Raw genomic sequence first — 23,392 nt, 5'->3', positions numbered from 1 at the left:
CAAGCTCACAAGCCCTACAGTGGCACCAAACCCTTCTCATGCGAAGCTTATTGCCACAGAAACTCATGTAAGTGCATGCTGGCTCACAGGTCCCACTCTTTCCACTACTACTGCTGCTGCTTCTTGTATCTGAGGAATGCTGCTATTTGAGGAACTTGTGAACCCAAATGAAGGTTTTGTGACCCCATTTGGGATCCTGATCCACAGTTGACCCAGATTCTTTTCCTGAATGGTGATTCCTAGTGTGGAATCTTGCATTGTGTAGCTACAGTTTGGGTTACTCTTCCCTAAGTGCATCACTTTGCTCTTGTCCACATTAAATTTAATTTACTATTTGCATTCCCAATCTCCCAGTTTTGCAAGGTCCTCTTGCAATTTCTCACAAACCTCTTGTGATTTAACATCTCTGAACAATGTTGCCCTGTCTGATCTCTGCAGCACCATCTTTGTTAAGGTCATTGAAACACCTAAGGGAAGGGGATACCACTTACATGTCTGGACCCTGAAGGACATTTTCCCCTCATTGGAAAAAGGTCTACCCCCCAGGGCCACAAGGATTTGGAGTTAGCCCAGGGTTGTATTATTTTGTTTTTTAAGGCCCCATCCAGATTAAACATACACTGAATTGGGGGGGGGGGGGGGGGGGGGAGGGGTGTCACATTTATATATAATTTAAAAAAAAACCCAAAAGTTTGCAGCTTTATAATCTGTTTACAATCTTCAAAATAAAAGGGAAAGGGTTTCATAAACTAGAGACTAAACTATTTATATAACTTAAAAATGGTCCAGGTACCTTTAAAGGCAAGGTCCTGATTGCCCTAGGGGCTGTGGGCTCTGGTGGTCACCTCATGCCTATCAGCTCAAAAGTTGACATGTAGGCCTCTTGAACCTGAGCACGGTGCTCCATCACCTCCACTAGCCTCCCAAGGTTGGCACACACAGGAAGCAGATTTCCTCCCCCATTCTCTGCATATCCTCAGCTATAGCTGCTAGATCATGGGCCTCTGGGCTAGGAGTGCTAACTCCAGCCAGCGATCCCACCTCTGCAGGCAAGTGTCAAGGGTGTCTGGGCTTGACAATCAGGGCTGCCCCCCAGAGGGAAATGTGCTTATTTGTAGAGGCAGGGTGAAGACACGGTGGCAAGGTAAGAAGCTGGAGAATCATCAGCAAAAAATGCATGGAATAGGAGGTCTGGATCCAGACACACAAGCAGGGCAGTGGAGACTGAACTGTGAAGCAGGAAGCTTTCTGTGCAGGAGTGCTGTACATAAAATACAAGTGCAGGGATCTTGGAACATGGATGCATTAACCAGAACAAGGCTTGAACACTTATACAAGGTACAGCTTGGAAATAAAAAAAAACAAAACCAGTTGCATTTCTGCAGATGGCTGTGGAACCAGAACTATGTGTTCTCTGAGCATGCTGATATACTGCTGCAAATAAGAGACACACCCAGTACTGGACTAACTGGATGGCTGCAGGTACATGTCTGCCTTTCCCAGGAACAGAACAAATATACTAGAACTCCAGGGAACCAGCTATGTACCAGGTTTATAGCCTAAAAATCTCAGGGCCATGGGTTCAAATTCCATTGACCCTCTTTGGATCAGCATGAAAGTCCCCCATAACCTGCTGGCTTCCTTTCTCCAGCATAATCTATGTAGCATCAGGACCTATGTCCAGACTTTTCTGACCAGAATGAGGAAAAATCTCTATCAGGGAGGGTTAAGGACAACTTGCCCTTGTGAAATGAGGTCCAGGGCCAATATTTGAGGGGTGGCTGCTGGCTCTGAAGATGTTTGCCACTGGTGGCACAGCTTCTGCTGGAGAAGGAGGGGCTGGGCACTCTTCTTCTTCCTCCTCCTCCTCTGAGCTGCTGGTCTCTGCTGATGTGGGATGTCTTATAGCATAGAAACAGCATTGATAGGAAAGTTGGCGGCAAAGGGACATCTTCCTATATGTGGGTCACCCATCAGCTATTAGGGGTTGCAAGGCGAATGTAGGCTTCCTAACAATATTCCTTCATAGCATGATGCCTAGATATCAAAATGAGTTCAGAAGTAGCAGCAGGGTATGTGAGAGGTATGTGAAAGAGTGTTCATTGTATTCCAAGCCATCAATAGTCATGAGGTGGCCAGAAGTCTTTGGGTCATTGCAGGAAAGAAGGCATTGATAATCCCAATTAAGGGTATAAGAAGAAGGTTGTAACAGTCCTCTTACATCGATTACAGCCTAGTGAGTTCATTTAAAAGTAGTGCTTCAGAAGAATGCTGCCCATGAATCGGTCTTTTAGATTGGCAGGCCATCAACCATAGTCTCCCCTCTATCCCTTAGCATCCTACCGCCTCTCCACCTTCCTATTTCCCACTTGGTATTTACCTTATGGGCAAAGGATGCTCCATCATTAAATTCCAATTGAAAGTTGTGCCAAGTTTGGCACAGCTCTTGATTACTCTAGCGGACCCCTCAGATGGAAGACGGTCTATTTTCAGTTATCACCACAAGGCACGCTAGCCTAGACAGATCCTAGGTGGTAAAACTGGGCTGCCTTGTCAAAGTGGGGCATATTGGAATGAACCTACTGTGGAAGAACCAGAATTTCATGCATGGGCATCAAAACATTTACATGTTTGTTCTCCATGTACGAGTGAACATTTGTGGATACTGAGAATGTACATGCATATATTTGGTGCCAAAGATATGTTTATTTTTAAAATAGTATAATAAATCTCATTGGGTGGCATGGAGATGTTTGAAAGTTATCCTCATTGTGAGGCCTAGGCAGCCTTGCTTCACCAATACCCTTCTCAATAACAGCAATCTCAAAAATCTGTTTATTGCTTATCTGCTTGTAGTTTCTGTGTACTCAAATTTTGCTTGAAAATCCTACTGCACTTGAATTGCACTAACAGTTTGATAAAATCTTTTTGCTAAAAACATTCTACTCTGTTGCAGACACTGCTTTGTTCCTTATTGCTTTATGATTTAATGGAGTTACTACTTGGAGAAAACACTATACAAGTATAAACTTTCCTCCTACTCAAATCTCTATAGATGTTTTGCTGCTAAGAGTTTTACAAATCAAAATTGAAAATGTACATTTACTAATCAAATTCTATAGAAAGCTAAATACATTTCTTGACTTTCCTATAAAATAAATGGTTTTCATTTGTACTTGTACCCATTTAGAGATCAATTTTGAAAGTGATTTATGTGGGTCAAGAACATTTTAACCCACGTTAATCAGCTCTCAGAAAAAATTGCCCTCCATTCATGCAGCAAAAATCTACATGTTGTGGAATAATGCACACATGTTCATCCCCATTAAAAGAAGGCATTCCTGGGGGCGTGTTTAGACAGAGAGGAAACGTTTGCATGTAGGCGGCATTTTCATATCTTCATGCTACTATTATTTATATTCTGCCTTTCAGCCACTTCAAAGTAGATAGCATTCAGAATCTGTAGGTGTTTCTCTGTCCTCACAATGTACCTTTTGAACCTAAGGCAATGGAGAGTTAAATGACTTGCTCAAGGAACAGTACTGGCATTTAAATTCCGGTTTTCCTGGTCTGTAGTCTACTGCTCTAACCATTAGGCTATTCCTTCACTCGTATGTAAGTTGCCAGCAGAAAAGCAGAAAAAAGCAGGTACAGGTAACCATGTGTACTTTGTACTTAGACCAAGCTTCAAAGCAAAAATACATTTATTTATTTATTGGTTTATTTTGTTTAGATTTATATTCCACTTTTCACAGAGCTTCGAAGTGCATATTGTCACTTCAAAAAATTGGTACAAAGCCACTGGTAAAACATCTTTTCCCCAAAATGGACAGTTTGAAAAATTCCCTTTACCGTATGTTTGTAATATCAGGGAATATATCCAAATTATTACGTCTTTCTCATTTTGATGCTTCATCAATAGTCTCGAAAGAAAAACAATTCCAACACCCCCTCACCCATAAAGGCAATGGAAAGTAGGGATGTGCAGAGCAAAAGTTTATGTTCATAAGTCCATAAGTCGAAAGGGGGTCCCATTTGCGGTCAATATGGACATATGGAGAATTCCATAAGTTGAGTCTATGTCCATACGTGCAAATAAAAATTTAAACCCCTCACCCTCCTTAATCCCCGCCCCCCCCCAAGACTTACCAAAACTCCCTGGTGGTACAGCAGGGAGTCAGGACGCCATTTCTGAACTCCTTTGCGAGGAGCACGTGACGTCGGCGTCACGTCGGAGTGACGTGGCGTCACGTGATTCCCCGCACGGTTGCACGAGGGTCCCGGAGCGTCACGTTGGAGTGACGCGGCGTCACTCCGACGTGACGCCGACGTCACGTGCTCCTCGCAAAGGAGTTCAGAAATGGCGTCCTGACTCCCTGCTGTACCACCAGGGAGTTTTGGTAAGTCTTGGGGGGGGGGGGGGGATTAAGGAGGGTGAGGGGTTTAAATTTTTATTTAGGATCAACAATCGCGATTTCCAACTTATTCAACATAGCTATGTTGAATAAGTTGGAAATCCGATCGTTTTCGCCTCATCACTTTAAGTTAAAAAAAAAAAAAAGTTGCGTTTTACATTTAAGTTCAAAACGAATGCACACCCCTAATGGAAAGGCTCCGTTTTCCTTGCTTGTGAGAACTGCAATCAGAACTTACCATTTGTCATGACTACTGAAAGTTGATTTTTGCATCATTTTGGAAAAGTTGTTTTTAATATTGGATAAGTCAAGTTTTCAAAATGCATTTTTTGTACTCCACATGATGAATTTTTAAAGCCCGGTACATGCTTAAATTAAGGGCTGCGAGAAGTAATCAGGCTTATGCGCACTAACCATATTTTAAAAAGCACCCATTGACATGCGTAAGTGCCGTGGTGGGCATATCTCTAAAGTTTCCAAAAAGGGCCAGGGCATGGGCGTGGTCCGGGCAGGATGTGGGTGGATCTATCTGTTAACTGGGTGAACTAGTGGACGAACTGGTAAATTGCAAATGGTGTGTGGGCATGCGTTCCCCCTTTAAAATCCCCCGATCTACGTGGTGGAAGCAGGGTTTGTGTGCCCATGTGCGTGCCCACTTAAAATTTGCCACACACGTGCACAGGGCCAGGCTATTTTATGACATGCGCGCATATACACGCACAAGTTGTAAAATAGCCACGTCCCTGGGCACGGGCTGACATAGGCACACCCAGGTGCGCCCATGTGCCAGTTTGAAAGTTACTGTCCCTACTGTTTTCAGCCATTTCTAATTTGTGCATATTTCATCAATGTTTACTTTAGTAAGACTTCTCCATTTCATTGACTTTTTTTTAGAATTCATTGGATAGGAAAAAAGTGACATAGCAAAGGATGGCAGATAAAGACCACATAATGCATCCCGTCTGCCCAGCAAACTGCTAAGGGTTGCAATTGCTACTCCGTGCAGTATACCTCCATGCCTTCTGCCTCGAGCCATAACCACCCCTCCACACAGGTGACTCCATGCTGCTCTGTGCAGGTAACCTCTACGCAGAAATGTTACTCCAACATTAACCAGAGATTATCTTGTTTCCTCGTTTCCATCCTCTAGTAATTTGGGATCCTCTGTGTTTATCTCATGCTCTTTTGAATGCCTTTTTCCCCAATTGAAAGTTTTGCACTAACTCATATGTATCATGTTGGCGTATTTTACACAGGAGCTGATTCAATCAAGATTGGGATTACCGAAGATACTGCTTGTTTTTTGGGGGTTTTTTTTGCTATGATTGCAGTTTTAGATATGACTATTAAGGCTACTTTATTATTAAAAGAACATTGAGGGCAAAGATTTGATTCTGCTTTTCAATAATAAAGAAGTTATAATGTATTTATTTGGACACTGTAACCAGAACGCTGCTAGGCAGTGGGTTGGCACAATAAATCTTGCAGCTGATAATGCACGCTCCGTTTATAGACTGATTTTTTACATAATTAAAAAAAAGGATCAAATGAACATCTTTCTCTGCAAAAGACAAATCAAGAAGAGCTATATGTTGTTTTTCTTTCAGCTAACAGCCTTTTTTCCTTATCTCACATATCTCCTTCAATTTTAACCGACATAATTAGAAACCTTCAGGCAATGTCCACAAGAGCAAATAGCTAGAGAGTGCAAAACAACATCACAGTCTGCTTTGATTCTTGTGCATCTTTTTCGATGATTTTAACTTGTTATTATCTTCTGTAAATAATTGGATTGGCATTTGTTATCCAGTCAAATTAAAAGATATTATAGAATCTCGGATGGCATTTTGCAACCCGGAAGGGGAGGCTGTGCTGTGATTTGACTAAATTAAGTCACATGACCAAAAATATTTTCAACTGTTGCCTGAGCAACAAGGCTTTTTAGTCAATAGGAGCAGTTTCCTGGTAATTAGACTCAGCTTCATAATTAGACTCAAGTCTATTGACTGCTGTCATAACAAATTATTCAATCAGCCATCTGCTACTCTCTATACTACATAATTATAAGCTTTTAAAAAGAAGAAAGAAAAGACAGTGAGTCTGTGCTCTCCTGTCTTAAATTATCTGATAAAAATATTTACGCATATTCTTCTGGCAGGAAAAGGTGGGGGGTGGATAGGCCATGGTTTGTGAAAGAAGGAAGGGTTTTTACCTAAGACTACAGGGAAAGAGTTGTAAAAGCAGGAAAGGAGAAAAGACACAATACTGTGTGCATTGCTAGGCATAAACAATGTTGAAAAGCAGATGATGAAACAAGGATCTTCACTAAACGTCGAGTTTTGTGTACTCAGTTTACAATTCTTCAGGAAAACAGCGTACAGTTATACTCACTAAATTATATTTCCTTGCTATTAGATAATCAATGTTATCATACCCAGATATTTTTTCTCTGTCTCCTCTTTAAAGCTCCAAACTGAGCATTTTTTTTTCTCAATGCTTTCACCCCAAATCTCCCCTCCCCTACCTTTCTTTCCTTCCTGGTTTAGGTCACCTGGCTGCTGATGATACAGGTTCTCTGCTTAGCGTGCACAGGGCGGTGGCTCCAAGAAGGCATTGTTGCATTGTAAAGAGCCTGGCTTTTTGCGATGTCCAGTTCAGTTTTCGTCTTCACATTTCTATTTCCACATTATGGTCTCTTTCTTCTGTATTTGGTGATGGTTTGTCAGTGTTTTGCATGTGTGATGGAGGTGAGGGTATTCTGCTAGTGTATAGCCTGTATATCAGCCTAGCTTGTTCCATTTTCCTAAAACGAGGTGTATTGGTATTTTAGGAGCTGGTGTTACATTTGCAATGTTACTTTTTCATAGGCAAGATTATTATTGTTTGAGCACTAATCAACAGCCAACCTCGTTCCATTTATTCAAGAGATCTTCAACACCAAATATCAAGGAAACCCCTCGATATGTGGTTTATGTGTGGTTGCTGTTTTTAGAACAACCACTCTGTGGCTGTCCTCTTCTACAAGCTCCCGTATTTTATTGTGTTAATACTTTATTGAACAACCCTTTTTTTTTGTATTTTTTTATCCTTTGTTAGTGCTTTTAGTTTTCCGGGTGACCTATCAAACCCACCTATGAAAATGCTTTCTTTCAAAGTACTTATCTGGAAATGCTGATTACTGCCGCTTTTTATGAGTTTGGATACGTCTGCCCTATTCCATCAGCATTTCCCCAGACTGGCAAGTGTTAGCTCTGGGGTAGGACAGCAAAGGGAAATCCAAGGGGTAAGCTCTGGGCATGGAAGCAAGACTGAGTGGTACAAAGACCCCAAGGTACAGGGGGCAATCTAGATTTTCTTGTAGAATGGGTTTGCCAAATGTAAAAGGTCTAATCACAATGAGTACATCATAAAGGTTTCTCTAATGATTGTGGGGATGGTTTTCCAGGAAAGTGGTTTGGGCTGCTTTATTTAGAGACCATTTCCTACTTCACTGAGTAGCCCTCAGACCATTCCATTTCCTGATTTTCTGGTTTTGCATGAAATCTCTAGCACTAATCACATTCAGAACATTGAAATGGTTATGCTTGAGCATCTTTTGTCGTGTGCCAGTATTTTCTCCACAGAAAATACTGGGCTTTTGGGACAAAAAAACCTTTAAATATATTGTACGTGAAATCTGGCTGTTGAACTTCCTCATTTATTGGTTTTGCATGAGTTCCCTCTTACTACTTTATGGCATGCAGTTCAATACCTAAACATTCCTCCTATCAAAGATGCACATCTGGCAACCACAAGAGAAAGAGCCTTTTCAATTGCTTCACCTAAACTTTGGAACACCCTACCTAAATTCCTGAGAACCCAACAAGACTTAAAAATATTCAAAAAGGACCTAAAAACACTAATGTTCTGCAAATTCTACACTGACCCTCAGACGTCTGATCATTCCATCTCTCAACTGAACTCTCAGTTATAAACCTCTTAATACATTCTCTTCACCCTGAACTGCATACCCTCCTCTTCCAACCTAATAATGCTCTCTGGACTTGATATGCTTATTTCTGATATTGTTCAAATTGTTTTTTTTATTGTTGCACAACTGCTAAGAAAATGTATAACGTTCACATTGTTTTTTCTGTTACACAACTGCTAAGAAACATGTATATTTTTGTAAACCGTTATGATGGCTCTACCGAATGACGGTATATAAAACTCAACAAATAAATAAATAAATAAATAAATGGATTCTCTTAAGCATCTTTTGTCTTGTACCAGAAGTTCTTCCTCTGTATGAAGGCTTTTTCAACAAACCAACCCAGTTTAATCAAACACACAACAAAGTGGGAGAACCAGGCCGTGATTATTGGAGGAAAAGAAGAACCATAGAACAGGTTTTGGTTTCTGGTAATGGTGTCGATTTTAAGATCCGCGTGCACATGGACATGCCAATTTTATAACCTGCGTGCTTCACTGCGCGCATGTTATAAAATACGATGTCTGCATGAACATGAGCGCTGGATTTTAACATCTGTGTGCGCATGTACAGGCGGCCCGTGACTCATGCATGCACGGGGGATTTTCAAATTATGCATAGTGACACAATTGCCCTTTTTCCCAGTTCCCACTCCAATTAAGGAGCAAACTGGGAGGGAACCTCCCTAATCCTATCCTTCCTCCCTCTTACTCTATCCTCCCTGACCACTAACCGAACCTTACCTAGCTCACATTTTTTAAATTTTTATACTTACTGCTCCTCAGGAGCAGAAGTGAACCCCATGTGCCGGCTGGCTACCGGCGCGTGCTTCCCCGGGACAGAGTCTAATGGTGCTGATGCAGACTACCCCTCGCCCTGCCCCTCCATGTCTTGACTCCACCCCCCTAGCTTGCCCCTTTTAAAATGTTCAGCACTTTGGCACATATTAGGGGTTATGCTTGTGACCAGACCCTTCCAAAAATGTGCGCGGTGCGACAGGGCCCGGTCACACACCTAACTCCCGTATTTCATGCATGCAGGGCTTTTAAAATGTATTGTGTGTCTCTTATTTTTAATTCTTTAAAATGTTTGTTTTGAGGACAAATCACCCCAGTATAACAAATCAAGAAGATATCAAGTGTGGAAGAATAGCCCATGGCTCCAAAAGAGGTTACCAGCACAGTGCATTGTTATGGCATCTCATGTGGCAACCTGGCACCGAAAGTTGCATTAGCATGCTAAGCCAGCAGAACAAAGCAGAAAAGGTGGCAGAAAAACCTCAGACCCAGGCAATGATAAAGGGGCCAAGCAGCAGAAAGAGTGGCTTTAATGTTCCAGAGCACCATGACAGGTGCAAAGCAGCTTACCCAGACTGGCTAGGTGTTAGTCCTGGGATATGACAGCAAGGCTCAGTAGTAAAGAAAACGCCAAGGTGTAAGATCTTGGCATGGAAGCAAGGCTGAGTGGCACAGAGACCTCCAAGGTTCAGGGTGGAATTTAGATTTTTTTGTAGAATGGGTTTGCCAAATGTAAATCTTATCACAATTAGTACTTCACAAAGGTTGCTGTAATGATGGTGGGGTGGTTTTTCCAGGAACGTAGTGAGGGTATAAGTGAACTTATGTGAGTAAATCCTATGGACAATTCAATGGCATATATTGGAGCAATTTTCCAAAGTGTACACATGTAAATGCATTTTAACATCAGGCTCTAAGCATGCATAAACGCATGAAGAATATAAAATTCATGTAAATTGTACATGTACATTGCACATGCACTTTAAGCTGAATTTTCAAAAGTTGTGAAGATAAAAGTCTGCATATATTTGGTAAAAAATCTATGGGGTAGATTTTATAACATGCGCGCGGCCTACATGTGCGCCCGTTTTTATAACATGCACGTGCGCGCGGCCTACATGTGCGCCCGATTTTATAACATGCACACGCGGCCTACATGTGCGCCCGTTTTTATAACATGCGCGCGCGGCCTACATGTGCGCCCGATTTTATAACATGTGCGCGCGGCCTACATGTGCGCCCGATTTTATATCATGCGCACGCATGTTATAAAATCCGGGGTCGGCATGTGCAAGGGGGTGCACCTTGCGCATGCCGAGCCGCGCTGCCTTCCCCCATTTCCTCCCAGGCCGCTCCAAAATCAGCATGGCCTGTGAGGGAACTTCCCTTCCCCCTAGCCTGACCTTCCCACCTGCGGTTATAAATTATAGAAGTATTTTTCCACACACCCATGTACACGCATGGGTGCAGTGGTTTTAATGTTATCGTTCTTTTGTGGCGGTCTCTTGTCTTGAAATATATGAACGACAGACATCAAGAGCTTAACTTTAGCTCTCTTAGCCACCAGCAGTCAATGATGGGTTTTCCAATGAGATCCACGTTAGAAAAAAACTCTGATCTTAGAGGAGGAAATAATGACTGACAAAAAAAGTGCATTACTGCTAGTCATCATGGCCCCTATTCCTTTTGAAAAGCTAGTATTTTTCAATTATGGCATAAAAGCATCAATTTGCATATAATATGAAACTGTCCTAAATTTAGTAACGGGAAAGATCATTTTATAACACCCTTTAAACTCTTCTTTTTTTTTTTTTTTTTGCAGTTGCTCTTTTTCATAATGTTGAGAGTAGTCTGCATCAGAACAAAGACGATGGTTGGGATGAGTGTAATGAAAAGTGTATTCTGTAGCATGTCAGAAGCATTAAAGTAGATTAAAAAATAAAGATTGTTTCACAATTGTTTGAGCGAAGACAGAGTCTGGTATTCTGTATCCTAACTACTATGACCTTTCTTTCTCTAAAAGTTCCGCATTTGTATATCTGTATTCTTTATTGTGCTTCCTTGCCTTAATCTTCAAGGAGAACGGCCATTTATCAGGCATGCCCTACTTCTGGATATCAGATAGGAGGCTGAATAATAACTGTGCAGGACTTTAAGAGATATGAGAATAATCCGGTCCTGCATTAAAGGTTACAATAGCTTTGGTGATAATTCCATTTTTTAAGAGTGCATTTCACTTTTGAACAAATGCCTGGACAAACAGTAGTTTAAACCATAGAAAATCAAAGGTTTGCAGTACTTGTTTGCATAAAACTGGCCTCAGTGATTAGCTGGGAAATGCTGTCTCCTAAAAAGTTTTGCTATAGCAGAGGCAAATGGACACTGTTTTGCTATATCAACAGCAAGAAAATAGCTACACAGCCCCTCTATTCATTTGCAAATATATGTACACACTTTATAGAATCATTTAAAGAGTCCATTAACTATTATTAGCTTCATACTTCTGGGAGTGAGGAACATGGAATGGATTTTCCTATTAGGATCTGCCAAGTAATTCCAAATGATTTGGACTGGCCATTATCAGAAATTGGTGCTTGGCTTAATGGACCATTGGTCTGACCCAGCACAGCTCCTCTTATATTCTATCTTATACTCATGTTATCAGTCATAATTAACTTGAGTGAAGAGTCAGTGTCTGGTAATATGAAGCAGTGTGCGCAAAACTGGAGAATTTCTACAAGACAATTCTCAGACCCCTGTAGAGTTTCCCATTGTATGATTCCTGTTATTTGCAAATTTTAAGAGGTTAATTTTCAAAGGGACTTCTGCAGATGAAGTAGTGCTTTACTTACAGAAATGGCCTTTCAGGAAATTATGTGATCAATTCAACACATACATTGAGTTATACTAGTCTACAGCCAAAATGCTTCTGAAATGAATGTAATCAAACTTTATTAAATCTGGGTCACTGAGAACCAATATGATGCTTAAAATTGTTGATTGACTTTAGTTTTCGGGTTATACTACTGGTTCCATCTATATGAACTTTAACATGGGAACTGCGGAGGATGTGTGTGTTAAGAAGGAAAAGGGTCTCAAATTAAGAAAGAGATTACTAATAGACATATTTGATTGAATCTATGAATACATTTATGACCGAGTTCAGGCAGTACTTGCTTTTTGCTATCAATTCCACTTGGTTATGAAGTTCATGAAGGAAACTTATGACAACATGAAACAACCTTTGAGATGCATACACTATGACTAACCTCAATGATAGCTTTGTATCAACTTGAAGGTTGTTGCTCTCTTGTTTGGTCTGCAAACTGGATACAGCACTGCTATTTTCTCTGATAATGGGATAATTGTGCGAGACATTCCCACTATATCAAGAGAGACTAATCACTCTGACAGTCAGAGCCTGGGAGGAAAAGTGTTCTGCATCCAGCACTTGTGGAATCAAGGAAGATTTTGTTACCACCCTTACACATCAGTTGGGTCTGATGAAGTACTTTGTCAAGGCATGGACAAAACTAAAGCCATCTTCAAGTACCTCAGTGATAAATTTCCAAAGTTAAGTAAAGCTAAAATAAATGAAGGTGTCCAAACCTTTTTTAAACCCAGCTACACTAACTGCACTAACCACATCCTCTGGCAACAAATTCCAGAGCTTAATTGTGCATTGAATAAAAAATAATTTTCTCTGATTAGTTTTATGGTAAATCTATTTTTTATTGTTTATAAACATAACAATGGATATTATTAAAGTATAACATATAAGGTATACAATTAGAAACCTCTTATGGTCATTCTTTCTAATCTACTACCCCTATTTGAGGCCACTTCCCCCCCCCCCCCCACCCCTTGCACCAAAGGGAAATCTTGCAGTCCCATTAGTTCATCAAAATATATGTTTATATAAAAAACACCATGAAATCTAAATATCAAACATCAATTTGATTAAGAAAAAGACTTTGCGAGTCATGAGGCAGAGTTTGTATGAATGGAAGCCAGATTGCATTTATAGCTCTCCTGGTTCGGATTGGCAGATGATTACTGGCTAAAGTTTCCAAAGTAAGTAGATCAATAATAGACGAATGCCAGTATACAAGGGAAGGACTTTCTGATTTCCTCCAGGCAACCAGTATAGCCTTACAAGCTAGCAAGTAAACTTTAGTAATCCAGAGTGCTTGACTTTTTTTCCCCTTGGTGCTACTTGCAGACTTCATGGAGTGCCCACTAGTCCTTCAATTTTCTGAAAGAGAAAATAATTGATTCACATTTACCCGTTCTAGACCTCTCATGATTTTAAAGACCTCTGTCATATACCCCCTCAGCCGTCTCTTCTCCAAGCTGAACAGCTCTAACCTCTTTAGCCTTTCATCATAGGGGAACTGTTCCATCCCCTTTATCATTTTGGTCACCCTTCTCTGTACCTTCTCCATCAAGACTATATATTTTTTGAGATGCGGTGACCAGAATTGTACACAGTATTCAAGGTGCGGTCTCACCATGGAGCGATATAGAGGCATTATGACATTTTCCGTTTTATTCACCATTTCCTTCCTAATAATTCCTAACATTCTGTTTGCTTTTTTGACTGCTGCAGCACACTGAGCCGATGATTTCAATGTATTATCCACTATGACACCTAGATCCTTTTCCTGGGTGGTAGCTACTGATATGGAACCTAACCGTGTGACTACAGCATGGGTTATTTTTCTCTATATGCATCACCTTGCAATTCTCCATATTAAAATTAATCTTCCATTTGGATGCCCAATTTTCCAGTCTCGAAAAGTCCTCCTGCAATTATCACAATCTGCTTGTGATTTGTATCATCTGCAAATTTGATTACCTCACTCCTCATATTTCTTTCCATATCATTTATAAATATATTGAAAAGCACAGGTCTAAGTACAGATCCCTGAGGCACTCCAATGTTTACCTTTTTTCATTGAGAAAATTTACCATTTACTCCTACTCTTTGTTTCCTGTCTTTTAACAAGTTTATAATCATCGAAAGGACATTGCCTCCTATTCCATGAGTTTTTACTTTTCTTAGAAGCCTCTCATAAGGGACTTTGTCAAACATCTTATGAAAATCCAAATATACTACATCTAACAGTTCGCCTTTATCCACACGTTTATTAACCCCTTCAAAAAAATGAAGCAGATTTGTGAGGCAAGACTTGCCTTGGGTAAATGCATGCTGACTGTGTTCCATTAAACCATGTCTTTCTATATGTTCTGAAATTTTGTTCTTTAGAATAGTTTCCACTATTTTTCCTGGAACTGCAGTCAGGCTCATTGGTGTATAGTTTCCTGGATTACCCCAGGAGACTTTTTAATACTGGGGTTACAATGGCCACCCTCTAGGCTTCAGGTAGAATGGATGATTTATTGATAAGTTACACGTTTTAACTAAAATCTGAAATTTCATTTTTGAGTTCCTTTAGAATCCTGCAGTGAATATCATCTGTTCCAGGTGATTTGCTATTGTTTTGTTTATCAGTCTCGCCTACTACATCTTCCAGATTCACAGTGATTTGGTTCAGTTCATCTGACTTATCACCCTTGAAAACCATCTCCACAACTGATATCTCCCCAAATCTTCATTAGTAAACACAGAAGCAAATAATTCAGTTAGCTTTTCTTCAGTGGCCTTATCTTCCCCCTAAGAGCCCCTTTAACCCCTTGGTCATCTGACAGTTCAACCGACTCCTTCACAGGTTTCTTGCTTCAGATATATTTTTAAAAGTTTTTATTATGAGTTTCTGCCTCTGTGGCCAACTTCATTTCATATTCTCTCTTAGCTTGTCTTATCAATGTTTTAAACTTAACTTGACAATGCTTATGCTTTTTCCTGTTTTTTTCAGATCATGTTATAGACTAAATAATTTATTGAGGCATGAGCTTTCAAGGACAGAGTCTACTTTGGCAGATGCATGAAGTAAAGAACAGAAGTGGGAAAAATATATACTTGTGGGTGGGAGACAAAATCCCACAAGACAGAGGTAGGGTTGCCAACTGGCTCAAAATTTTCAGGACAGGTTGATCCATTCCTGGTTTACTCACCTGCATAGTCCTACTTGTTACTTGATTAGTAATTCTGTTACTGGAAAATCGGTATATAAAAGTGCTAAATAAATAAATAAATAAATAATACTTTTATTAGGGAATGCAATAGGGAAATCAGAATAAGTATGCAATGGAGTAAAACCAGGACTTGATCAACCTGTTCTGAAAATCTGGAGCCAGTTGGCAACTCTAAGCAGAGGTGTGGATACATTTTAGAATTAGGGAAGACCAGCATTTTTTGATAACATATTCACTGTTGTGAGGCCATCAGGTGTTACAGAAGTCCAATGATGATGATGGTGGGCCCTTAGCCTGAGGTAGCATTTGTACTACCTGAAGGGGTAAACCTCTTCCGGTCTCCACCATCGAGAGGCGAGGCTGGAGTGAAGCAGGGGGCAATGGGAGCTTCGTCACTACCAGCCCTTGTTCTCTGCAGATTGAGCCCTAGGGAACTGGGGCCAACTGGTCTTAGGAGGGCCCATGCAGAGAGAAGTGGTGAAGGCATGGAAAATAGGTGATGTAAGTTGCAATCCAGAGGTCGGTGGCAGGCATCAATCAAGCAATGTGAGGTCCAGTCCAGTGGTTGGTGGCAAGCAGCAATCAGGAAACGTGAGGTGCAGTCCAGTGGTCGGTGGCAGGTGGCAATCAGGCAACGTGAAGTCCGGTCCGAGGTCAGGTAATGAAGAGATCCATCCAGAGGAGAAGCAGAACAAATATGGGACAAGCGGGCTGGAAGAAGGAACAGGAGACTGGAACCAGGCAGGAGGAAGAGATATGGAACAGGCAGGCAGGCAGGGATCAGGAACACAGAAAAACATTAGAGCGAGGAAGGCCAAGCAGTAACCCGAGGCAAGAAGACCTTTTGCCAAGTCATCGGGCAGAGGTCACAGCAGGAGTTAAGTATGGCCAGGACCCGACGTCATCAGGAGGAGCCAGTGGCCCGCGCAATTTTTAAAGATGGCGCCAGCCATCCAGTGCTCCCTCCATGTGATAGGGGCCGGCCAATGGCACGGATACCCTGTCACATGGTAAGGGCAAAGGCCATCAACGCCATTCTTATTAGTGGCAGCCGACGGCCCGAGAGCGGGAGATTGCTCCCAGGACTCCCACTGGACCACCATGTACCTGTGAAATGTTTTGGGGGGGGGGGGGGGGGGGGGGAAGCTAAGGGATTAGTTTTAAAGGGTCAAGGTGTTTTTTTTGTTTATCGGCTTGGGCGCAGCCGATAAACAAAACCACGATCGGCCGGACGAAAAAAAAAACACGATGTGAATCGGAACCGGAATCCGAACCTATTCCGGTTCTGATTCACATCTCTAATCTCTTCCCAAGCCGGCCATGGTAACTCTAGACTCTCTGTTGGAACTGGTGGCACAGCTGGGCCATGCCTTCCAAGAATGTTTCCTTCAGATTAAGCAGCTCTCTTCTAAAATGGACATTCTGTCCATGGAACATAACTCCCAATTGATTGATCATACTAACAGGATTCAAAATTTGGAGGACCGTGAAATCGATTCAAAACCTACAAGCAACATTAATCCAGGATCGTTTGATTTTGAACAGGAAAGCTGAATTCATGGAAAATCGTCTGAAACGTTTGAATGTAAGGCTTCTGAACTTTCCAAGATTAGTAAGTGAACAGTCACGTAATACTCTTAGCAAATACATGACTGAAATATTGCATTTTCCTTCAGAAAACATTCCTCTACTTAATAAAGTACATTTTCTTCCTTTTTCACACACAAGAGAGAATGAGGCACAACACCTTTTGTTTTGGAAAATCTGACTGAATTCCTGAAATCCTCTACTACAGAGATCATTGAAAGAGCAACGCTGCTAGTATCTTTTATCTGTGAACAAGATCTTGGATTGGTTATGCGTAATTATTTCCAGTATATGGGGGTAAATTTTTCCCAATCTGGCCAAAGCCACACAAGAGAGGAGAAAAGGTTTCCTGACTCTACGTCAGGAGACACAATCTATTCGATAAACCTTTCAATTAAGGTACCCATGCAAATGTATAGTAAAATAATGATTGCTATATATTTTTTGTTCCTGAACAACTCAAAACATTTCTTGATTCCCGAAAAAGGTTGCTTCAATCCTCTTCCCCTAATGAGAGTCTTATAAAACTTAAGAATTTATAGGGTAGTGTATGCATGTCACAGCTGCTACTTATATTGTTTTCTATTATGTGCTCCTCTTATGGATCCGCCCCCATCTTAAGGCTTTGTGGTCTAATTGTAAACATTTGGCTTTCCTTAAATATTATTCTAATACTTTTATTTTCTGGTTTTTTTTTCTGTGCAAAGATAATATGCTTTGTAATTATGCTAAAATTTAATAAAAATAAAATAAATAAATGTTACAGTTATTACAAAATGCCTCTGCAAGACTTTTATTAGGAACAAGGAAATTTGATCACATCACATCATCGCTGATATCACTGCACTGGCTGCCACTGCAATCCCAAATCTATTATAAAGTATTATCATTAATATTCAAAATCATCCCCTCCAGTAACACTGGCCTGATAGGTGTTGCAGAGGTGGAGCCTTGGCCTGAGGTGGGGTTAGTGCTACCATTGAGTGAAGACCCCTCCAGGTCCCCATCATCGGGAGGTGAAGCCAGATGGGAAGCAGAGAGAAACAGGAACTTCGCCAATACCACCCTCGTTCCCTGGAGGTTGAGCCCTTGAGTGCCAGGGACAGCTGATCTTAGGTGGGACTCTGTGTAGATGATCCTGGGGACGGCCAGGCGTGGAGCGAGGCAAGGAACAATGAGGATCCAGTCCAGGGCCACAGCAGGCAACAAGAGGAGTCGGGTCCGGTCTGAGGGTCAGAGGCAGGTGGCAAACTCATAGTCAGGTCCAGTACAGGGGTCAAGCCAAAACCAGTCTAAAGAATAGGGCAAAGGAACCAATTCAGGGCAGAAAACGGAGAGTGGAACTCAAGATCAGGAACAAGTGAGAACAAAGACTGGAACTCAGGATCAGAAACAAGCAGGAATTAAGACTGGAACTCAGGATCAGGTACATGGCAACTCAGTAACTATGCGCAGGACAAGTGAGCCGCTGATGTCATCAAAGGGGGCCATGGGAGTTTTTCCCGCCGCGGCTCCTTTAAATCTCGGTGTGCTGCAGACACGCGCCTAGGAGCAAGATGCAGAGGAAGGCAGCTGTAGTGGCATGGGACGCGTGGCAGCAGGTGCCGCCGGAGGTGAGGAGACATGGGCCGATGGAGGGGAACCCCTTGCCATGCCGGAGGAAATGGGACATGCGGCACAGTCGTGAAGAGGGCTGCCCACCACCACAAGAGCAGGAGGGACCGAGCTCGGGGACCAGCATCGGAAGGTAGGAGGTCCTGGCCTGAGGCCTCCTTGGCCTGAAATCGTAATGATATGTGGGACACTACAACTATACACACTCCAGCAAATGCCAAGATCTCAAACAAAATACTACTGGCTTTGTCTACAATATGGAGTACACATCTGTCGCAAGTAAGAGATCGTGTGTTTTCCACAGTGGGCCCAAAGCTTTGGAACTCCCTACATGAAACATTACATTTGATACCTGAAAAAAAGAGATTTAAATGTGAGCTGTAAACATAGATATTAAAAAATGCATATACCTAATCTAAAGCATCAGAATGCAGAGAACATCAGAACGCAGAAAACTACAATAACAAGAATGACAAAAAATAATAATTTAAGAATGAGTAAACTAATAAGAGAATGCAAGTAGCATGCAATGTACTAGCCTCTATGTGAAAATAGTTAAATTAGAGTTTCTGAACTAATAGCCTTAAGTGTGGCACGTCCCGTCCGCGCTCGGCCCTGCTCACCTCACTAACTCCTCCATGGGTCCCGGGTCGTCCTCCCCTGCAGCAGCAGCGAGCACAGCCAGGCCTTGGCGTCCCGCGGCGGCGGTCACTGGGCCATCCACCTCCAGCCAGGCCTCACAGTGGGGTTCGGCGTCCTCCGTGGCATCGGCCCCACCCCTAGGCGCGCTTGCGCGGACTGCCCGGTCCCTTAAAGGGCCAGGGGCGGATACCAGCTTCGCGGAGCGCCCTGATTGAACGCTGCTTAAGAGGAAGTGCCTGACTTCACTTCCTTGCCTTGGCAATCGGGTCGATCACACTGTGATTTCAAGTTTGCCTCTGCGTTTCCAGTATTTGTTCCAGTCTTATTTCAGTCCTGTTCCAGCATCCTCCTGTTGCTGCGTCTCCCCAGGTAGTACCTCTCGGACTGTCTTCTTGGTACTGACCTCTGCCTGTTCTTGACTATGTTGATCGCTGCCTGGAATTGACCTTTGTCTATTTCCTCGACCACGTCTGCACACTGCCTGGAACCAACCTCTGCCTGAACTCTGACCATGTCTGCACGCTGCCTGGAACTGACCCCTGCTTTAGCTGACTATGCTATCTTGACTCTGGCTCTGATTATTGCCATTCATTCAGAGACTCTCTTTTGGCCTTCTCTGGCACCCCAGACTTATAGCTTGAACATCGACCATGCACCCTTGATCGTGGTGGGCACACCTCTGAACTTTCTCTCAAGGAGATCCTGCGAGGTCCACCTAAGATCAGGCAACCCGGGTAACCAAGGGCTCAACCCAAGGGAACGCTAGGTTGCCAGTGGTGAAGCTCCAGCTAGCCTCTGTCTCCTCCTGTGCACCACCTCCTGGTAGCAGGCGCTCTCTGGGTCCAACCAGGGGGGGCCTACCAATCCTGCACTAGGCCAAGAGTCCACCTCCTGGTGCAACATTATGCCTTAGAACTTTAGCTAAAATGTATTAGAACATATCAGTAGATTTATATTAATCTTGTTCTGTTGATGAATGTTACTTTTGTAAACGAATCTTTATTTGGAATGATGGTATATAAAATGTCAAAATAAATAAATAAAATAGTTATGGAATAGAAGGCAATGTCCTATTGCAAACAGTAGGAATAAATAGTTTTCTTACTGGAGGAAGGTAAACAGTAGAGTTCCTCAGGGATGTATACTGGGATCTTACTTTTCAATATATTTATAAATGATCTGGAAAAGGGGATGATGAGAGAAGTGATCAAATTTGCAGATGACACAAAATTATTCCAGTAGTGAAATCACAAATGGATTGTGAAAAATTGCAAGAAGACCTTGTAAGACTGGGAGATTGAACATTCAAATGGCAGATGAAATTTAATGTTGAAAAGTGATACAAAGAGAGAAAAGTAACCCTTACGTAGTTATACGATACTAGATTTCATATTAAGAGTTACAACTCAGGAAAAGGATCTGGGTGTCATCATGGACAATACTTTTAAATCCTCAGTTTAGTGTGTGGCGGTGGTCAAAAAAGCAAACAAAGTTAAGGATTATTAGGAAAGGAATGGAGATTAAAATGGAATATATCATAATACCACTGTATTACTCCATGGTGAGACCACACCTAGAGTACTGTGTGTATTTCTGGTTTCTGCACCTCAAAAAAAATATAGCTGAACTAGAAAAGGTACAGAGAAGGGAAACCAAAATGATGGAACAGCTCCCCTATAAGGAAAGGCTAAAGAGGTTAGGGCTGTTCAGCTTGGAGAAGAGATGGCTGAGGAGGAATATGATAGAGGTCTGTAAAATCATGAGTGGAATAAGAGTAAATGAGAATTGTTTAAGCTTTCAAATAATAAAAAAACAAAACTAGGGGACACGCCATGAAGTTATTAAGTAGCACATTTAAACAAGTCAGTGAAAAGCATTTTCTCTCAATTAAGCTATGGAATTCATTGTCAAAGGATGTGAAAAGGCAGCTAGAGTAGTTGGATTTAAAAAAACTTTGTACAAGTTCTTGGAAAAGAAGTCCTTAAACTGTCATTAACCAAATAGACTTGGAAAAAGCCACCACTTATCCCTGATTATAAGCCACATAAGATCTCTCCACTAATTGAGATCATGGCATGTAATTTTGACCTGGATTGGCAGCAGTTAGAAACAGAATGCTGGGCTTGATGGACCCTCATACTGACCTAGTATGGCATGATCTTATGTTCTAGCCCCAAGTTACAAAGTGGCCTCCAGGACTAGTACATTTAGTAGGAAGGTCAACCCCACCAACCAGTGCTGTAGTCACATGCAGGCACAGATGGCAGAGAGAAATAGCATGCTTTTCACCAGCGATAGCTGGATTAGCACAAATGCTTTGAACACTTATCTCTTTTGATGGCACACTGGTAGGTTCTGGCTGAGGCAGGAGCTGGCAGCAGCTTTATCAGGGATGGAGCATCAGGGTGTAGGTAGGCTTTCCTAAACAGCCAGTTGCTACATAGCCCCTACTCATCCACCATAAGAAAGATGCTGGGGGGTTGGCAGCTAGTCTGGAGAGGCAGGAGTGTTCAGATAAATTTCTTAGTGACAGACTATGGTACAAATATGGTAAAGGAAATAGAAAATGGGAGCTTGCACATTTGCTGCATCTAGCAGTGAGGGATTCCCTGGGGCTGGGACCCAAGGATAACTGGAATTCATTCTTGAAGGATCTGTTAGAGTTGTGCAGGAAAAAGTGCATCATTTCCATACAAGTATAAATAGAGGTAGTGAAAATAAACAAACAAATAAATAAATAAATATTTATCTTGGTTGTACCGGAGAGAGAAATGACATCCCTGAGGGGTTTAAAGGACCTAGGGTAACTGGGAGGAGTGCTAGCTAAAGAATCAGAGGGGTTTGGAGGACCTAGCTCTAGATTGGGTGAACTGTTGAAACAGGTCAAGGTGTGATGCACCTGTTATAAAATTCCCCCACTTGCTCAGGTGAAACCTGCCTTTACATGGCTATGTGTACCCACTTGCAAAATTAGGAGCACATATATGCACACCTAGGCTATTTTAGAATATTCGTATGTATGTGTGTATGTGTTATAAAATTGCCACGTCTCTGGGTGTGCCAATGCACATGTGTACATGTGTGCCCGCATGCCCATTTGAAAGTTGCCATGCCTGGGAATAGTAATCTCAAATGCAGGCATATAACACTTGTCATCAACCAGGTGCATTCTCTATTAGAAATCACCTCCCAGGTAAAGGATCTTGATGCCCTATAGACAATATATTGAAAGCTCAGTATGTAGTGGCAGTCAAAAAAGCAAATTGAATGTTAGGTTTAATCAAAAAAGGAATGGAGATTAAAATGGAAAACATCAGACTTTGTATTGATCCATGGTAGATCATACCTTGTGAATTTTATGCAGTTCTGGTCGCTCCATGTCATAAACGACACTGCTGAACTAGAGAAAGCACAAAGAATGGCAACAAAAATGATAAAAAGGATGAAACAGTTTCCTCTTTTGTAAGAGGTTATGCAGGGTAGGGCTCTTCAGCTTGGAAAGAGATGGCTGAGAGAGGGCATATTAGGTTTGCAAAATCATGGGATGGAACAGGTAAAGGATAGTTTTGACCCTTGTAAATAATTCTGAAATAAGAGGACACTCCATGAAACTAATAACCAACAGATTTAAATAAGTCATAGAAAGTACTTTTTCACTCAGTGCTGTTGCGTTGGAGGTGGACTCTTGGGCCGAGGTGGGGTTGACGCTACCCATAGATAAGAACCTACAGGTCCCCATCATAGGCAGGTGGAGTGGGCTGATAGGCAGAGGCCACTGGAGCTTCACCTATACCAGCCCTCGTTCCCCACAGGTTGAGCCTTTGGGTGCCAGGGCCGGCAGGACTTAGATGGGCCTCGATATAGTGTAGCAAGAGAAGTTGGTTCAGCCCAGAGACAGCAGGCGAGGGATGATGAAGTCCTTCTCTGGACTGGATAATTTTCTGGAAACTCGAGTGCCAATGAAACGAAGGCAGACTGTGGGCGCTCGAGCAAAGGTAGGCTGAAGCAGGCAGAAGAGGTATCCAATGGTAGGCTTGAGTCAGGGCTGGCGGCAATCCAGGGGCTGTGGCAAGCAATGCTAAGGTCTGATCACAGAGATAGTCAATAGCGTAGTCAGAGATAGGCAATACGTAGTCAGGCGAAGCAGTGGTTTGGGTCTGGAAATAGGCTGTTGGAGACCTGTTGCAAAGGCAATGCTATGGAGTGGGGCCTGAGCTTAAATACTATGAAGAGGTTAACGTCATCATCCGGGGCCACGGCCAGGTTCC

Source organism: Rhinatrema bivittatum, chromosome 7 (genome assembly GCF_901001135.1).
Source record: "Rhinatrema bivittatum chromosome 7, aRhiBiv1.1, whole genome shotgun sequence".
Classification (NCBI taxonomy): Eukaryota; Metazoa; Chordata; class Amphibia; order Gymnophiona; family Rhinatrematidae; genus Rhinatrema; species Rhinatrema bivittatum.
Note: the sequence above shows the minus strand (reverse complement) of the source record.